The sequence below is a fragment of the Miscanthus floridulus genome, chromosome 17 (genome assembly GCF_019320115.1).
Source record: "Miscanthus floridulus cultivar M001 chromosome 17, ASM1932011v1, whole genome shotgun sequence".
NCBI lineage: Eukaryota > Viridiplantae > Streptophyta > Magnoliopsida > Poales > Poaceae > Miscanthus > Miscanthus floridulus.
In genome coordinates, this window is record NC_089596.1 from 55,746,938 (window position 1) to 55,752,937 (window position 6,000).

Below are 6,000 nucleotides of genomic sequence, written 5' to 3' on the forward strand. Positions count from 1 at the left end.
TAGCAAAGGAAAAAAAATGCCGACTTGGTGGGTTGAGGAACGCGCGCGTCGATGATTCAGCCGTTTTACTTGAGCCAATTAGTTGCCTGTTGATTCACTCTCTGTACTAAATTAATTGGCTCCAAGTCAAAACACATATACATATCGTCGTTATGTGATGGCGATGGTACCATGTGGCCTAATTGCTTTTCTGATTTGGTTGTGACGGAGAAATGAGCGGTGATTGACGGTGCAACCAGGACCGGTGCTTTAATTTTCTGCTCTGGAAAGAAGAGGTCCTAGTCTCCTAGAGGGAGCAGTCAGAAAGTAGCCAAAGCCAACGGAGCCGCATCGTGCCGGTGGACAGCGAGTGGTAATGTGGTTGTCTTTTTTCTCGGCCATGCACGCACTGTCCTCATGTCGTCGTTTGTAGCTGTAGCCCGTTAGGATCAGCACAATGCACACAGCACAAACTTTTCGTAAACAGAATAGACTACGAGCTACTCGCTCTGTTTTAAATTATAAGTTTTTTTTTGACTTTTCTAACTACTTAACTTTTACTATTTATATAGACAGGATGAACTTAACGCGCGATGGGTCGTACGTTCCCCTACCCACTGGCAGAGCTACGTTGGGCCCAAATTGGGTGCTCCCCCCGTTTCAGCTGCAACGCTCACTTGAAGTTTGGATGTAGCTGCATGCGTGTCATTAATTCCTACCTCTCTCGTTGTCCTATGCTCGCTAGCTACTACACTTGCTGATGAGTGGGTCGCAGTTTGTAAGTATGCAAATCTGCGTACATTGTCCATTCTTCTTTGACATGGTTTTTTAGTTATTCATTGCAGAGTCTACATAGATAGAACTTGAAAAAAACAAAGACTTTGCACAGAATTCTAATTGTCTGTACGATTATCGGTAACACTGTAGCACTATAGCTTTGAAATCCCTCCCCCCCCACGCTCCGCCACTGCCCCTACCATGGCTTCCACCACCCGCAGTAGGTGGCTCCCGTCGCCTTGCCACGCCACCCCTATGCCCCGCATTTGCCCCTCGAGCCAGCCATAATCACCTGCATCGTGATGCCCCCCACCATCAGCCCCGCCCAATCGCCATCTCCCACCGTTGAAGGGTCGAGATGGCGACTAGAGGGATGGTGAATAGTCGTTTCTAAAACTTAATCGCGTTGGCTAACCAAAACAAGTGTGGAATTAAAACTATCGGTCTAACCAAGACTACACCCATCTATCTATGTTCTCTAGCACCTTGCAAAGATCCTAATTAAGCAACAAAGGTGTCGGGCTAACTAGAGCTCACCTAACCAATTCTAGGAACAAGGTCACACAAACCTATGCCACTAGTATTTCAAGCAATGAGGGAGCTCCTACACATGCTAGTAAGCAAAAACACAAGGCCAACTAAGCTCACTAGCAATGCTCAATAACAAGACAACCAATGCCAAATTAGAGAGCTCAAATACTTAGCTACACAACCTAAGCAAAAGTGTCTAACAAGGTTACACAAACCAAATTAGCCACGCAAGGGAGCTACTTCTATGCTACACAAGCAAAAAGGTAACTAGTGAGCTACACAAGCTAACTAATTACAAGAGCAACTACACAGGCACAATGTATATAAAAGTAATCTCGAGCTTGTGTAAAGGGATTGCAAACCAACGGAAAGAACAAGGTTGACACGGTGATTTCCTCCCGAGGTTCACGTGCTTGCCAACACGCTACGTCCCCGTTGTGTCGACCGCTCACTTGGTAGTTTGGTGGCTAATTGACATCACCCATCAAGCCCGCACGTCGGGCACCGCAAGAACCTACCCTGAAAGTGAGGGTAGCTCAATAACACGCTCAACTAGAGTTGCTCTTCGCGGCTCCCGTGGGGCGAACACAATGCCCCTCACAGAGCTCTTCTCCGAAGCACCGCACAAGCTTCTTGCGGGCTTCGACGAAGACCACCACCAAGCAGTCTAGGAGGTGGCAACCTTTAAGAGTAACAAGCACCACCGGCTTGCAACTCGATCACCTAGTGCCACTCGATGCAACCTTACGATGCAATCGCACTAGAATTGCTCTCACACAATCGGATGATCACTATCAAGCATATGTGAGATGGAGGGCTCCCAAGCACTCTCAACCATGGACACAAAGTCCCCCGAGGTGCTCTGGCCCAACCATGGCCGAGACCACCTTCTATTTATAGCCCCACGGGTTAAACTAGCTGTTACCCCTCCACTGGGTGTTTTTCGGGTTGATCGGACGTGCCTGTCATATCGATCGGACGTTGAACCTCAGTGTCCGATCAACGGATGCTTACCACATGTCGCCTCCGTTCAACCTCAGTTGCTTGATCTCAATGGTCAAGTGATGACCAGACACAGCTGCTCAAAGTGACCGGACGCAGGACCCCAGTGTCTGGTCATTTCCAGTAAAGTTCCAGTCACGATCGGACGTGTCCGGTCGGTCACGATCTGACGCAGCATCAGCGTCCGGTCCTTCTCCAACTTCTCTGCATCACCTACATCACCGTACGTCAGCCTGACCGGACGTACCATTCCAGTGTCCGGTCACTTTTAGCGCCAGCGTCCGGTCGAAGACCGATGCCTGTACGCTCACTGCTGCCACTGACCGGACGTAGGACCCCAGCGTCTGGTCACCACGTGACTAGTGTCCGGTCCACTCTATGAGACCTTGTCTTTTCTTTATAGGGCGCCGGTGACACCATCGGACTATCCGCACTCTACGGGCGAACACTCCACTGGTGGAGTTACGACTGCTTGCCTCTGTTCCTTCACCGAGTTGATCCACATCAACTCCAACTTCATCTCCTTTTATAAACGTGTTGCATCCGAGAGCTTGATGGACCTCAACAACATGATCTTCTCGCCAGGGTCAACCTTCATCTTTGGTTCATGGATCTATGAGGCAGGTGACAATGGCAAGCTACAAGGCCATCTCCTCAAAGATTCGGATCATCATCAAGACCTTTCCATTTCGGCGACAACGACAGATCAACTTGCTGGAAGATTCGTGCGGCTCACGATGTCTGATCTGACTCAGATTTTGTGGCTTCATGCATCCGATTCAAACTCAAGTTCCACTTCCGAGACAGAGTCTTATCCGAGTTCTTTCAGAAATCCGAGTTTTTTTCTGACAAGGCTCTGAGGCACGACGTCAACCTATCAAGGATACAACTCGGAGTACACTCAGAGTACTTTAAAGAAGTCGGGTCCTCTTCCGTTCGAACTCCACAATATGGCAACATCTTATCAGACATGGCCCGAAGGATCCACCAATCTGGTGCTTAGAATGCCACTGAAAGGAGCCCAGGAAGGTCTCGTCTTAACTATAACATCTCAAGACTGCATCGTCCACTGGCTAGGTTCCATTCCTAAGGATGGTGGCACCCAACTAGTCGACAATACGACAACAACAACTCTACCCTACTAAGAAGGAGACTCAATCTGCGACCTAGAAGCCTCTACTGAAGTTATCAACAACTCTAACAGTACGCAAACCAACGCCGATGACAGAACAACTCATGCTCGAGAAGTATTCATGATTCACCGTCCTCGATCACCATTGGTCCCCCTAGAAGCGCCCAACGTTAGATCTTCAGATGAATCTGAGTCCAACATATCACCATTTACCCAGGGGCACGATGGTGAGACCGAGAGTCAGAGGCAAGCCAGAGAAAGAAAGAACAAATTGAAACAAGGACGTCAACGCCGTGCTAAGCAACGTAAGGAAGCTTGGAACAAATATGAGTTAGACCTAGCTGAGTACAATAGAAGAAAATCAGAGCGAGAGGCCGAAGAAGGATGAGCAGTGAATACACCCTACGATAAGATCCGAGAAGCACTAGAAGAACTCAGGGTGACTTCACATCCCAATAAAAAACAAGAACAGCTCCGGGACTTCCTCCAATCAACAGTCCTAAGGACACATGACGGAAGGGCAACATCTCATGAGCAGGAAGATCAAAATCAAAGGAAGTCCGCCTTTGAGAGACTTGGACCAAGTGAAAGTCACAACAGAGAAAGTAAAAGAAACCATAGTCAAAACGACCGAGTCGAACAACCAAGAAAGGCTAGAAGCAAAGCACCTACACGGATAGCTACGCAAAACTACTCTCACCAAGACAACAGTTGGTAAGAAGGTGGCGTTGAATTAGAATACACAGAAGCCAGAACGCATGATAGATTCCCCTATTTTGCAAACAGACTCGCTTCAATACGACTGCCTCACAAGTTCAAGCCGTCCAACCACTCCAAGTATGATGGCAAGACCGAACCAAGGCAGTGGCTCAGGATTTATTCGCAATCGATTGAATTGGTCAGAGGAGATGATGACACCAAGACCTTGTTCTTTCCCATGGCCCTAGAAACCATGCCCCTTCAATGGTTTGACAAATTAAATCCAGGATCAATCAGAAATTGGGAGGACTTGCAAAGAGCTTTCTGTGAAAATTTCGCGGGTATCATTACACACCCAATCACCCACGCAGAGTTAAAAGGACTCAAGCAGAAAGGAGGAGAAAGTCTCAGAAATTACTATCGACGGTTTGGCGAGCTATGAGCTCAAGTACATGACATCACCCAACAAGAAGTAATTGAAGCTTTCTCTCACGGAATCATGGCTAGGTGGCAATTTCAAGACTTCTGCAAAGAAAACCCAAGAAACAATGAAGAATTCAGATGAACAGTCTAAAAGATGATTACCGCAGAGGAAAAGATACGAGAAAGATTCCCAGATAGAAACAATAGAGACAACTTGGACAAGCAAAATCATCAAAATAACAGACATCAGGAATGAAAATGTGGACCAGACAACACTGTAGTAGTGACTGACAAATCAAGGAAGTTTTCCAAGTCCAGAAGGTATGACGACATTGAAAACATGCGTTACGCCTTGCACCCCAAAGGAAATCACACCATCGAAGACTGCTACACCTTCAAAGATTGATACACAAGAAAAGATAGTAAGGAGAATTCCAAAGAAGGCAATCAGAAAAAAGAAGAGGACAAGGGATTCCAAAAATCTAGGGGGACAGTAGTGGTAATCTTTGCCAGAGTTCCAGATTCCAGAAGCAAACATCAAGAAAAGCTAGCGCTACGAACCATCATGGCAGCAGAACCAGCTACTCCAAGATATCTCAACTGGTCACAGTATCCAATCCAATTTTCAAGGGAAGGCCAATAGACTAGCGTAGAAAACGCAGGCCATTACCCGCTGGTTCTAGATCCAACTATTGTCGGTATGACTGTCATAAAAGTACTAATCGACGAGGGAGCCGGACTCAACATCATTTTCTTAGAAACTCTAAGGAAGATGGGACTACAACTCATCGGGATGATTACACCAACAAGCACACCTTTTATGGCATAGTATTTGGCAAAGCAGCAATGCCACTTGGACAAATCACTCTACCAGTCACTTTCAAGACTCCCTCGAACTGCCGTACATAGTTCATCAAGTTTGAAGTTGTGGACTTTGATTCATCATATCATGCAATCCTCGGACGCCCAGCACTAGCAAAATTCATGGTGATACCGTACTATCCATACCTGTTGCTTAAGATGCCAGGGCCTAACGATGTCCTTTCTCTTCGGAGCGATTTGAAGCATGCTTTTGACTGCAATGTTCAGGCAATCCAAATTGCAGCAAAAGCATAGGCCACCGATGGAAGAAAAGAAATAGCCGCTGTTGCAGCAGAAATGAGCCCAGAAGAGCTAATGATACCGGCTAAAAAACCCAGCATCCTAGCACCACCGAAAGAAGTCGACGTCAAGCAAATCGACCTAGGCACAAGTGATCCCTCCAAAACGACAACCATCAGCGCCCACCTCTCATCAAAATAGGAACTCACGCTCACCAACTTTCTTCGGGACAACAAAGATATCTTTGCTTGGAAGCCGGCCGACATGTCAGGGGTCCCAAGAGAGTTGGCTGAGCACAAAATTGATATCAATGAAGGCTCCAAGCCTATGAAGCAACGACTACGATGATTCTCACC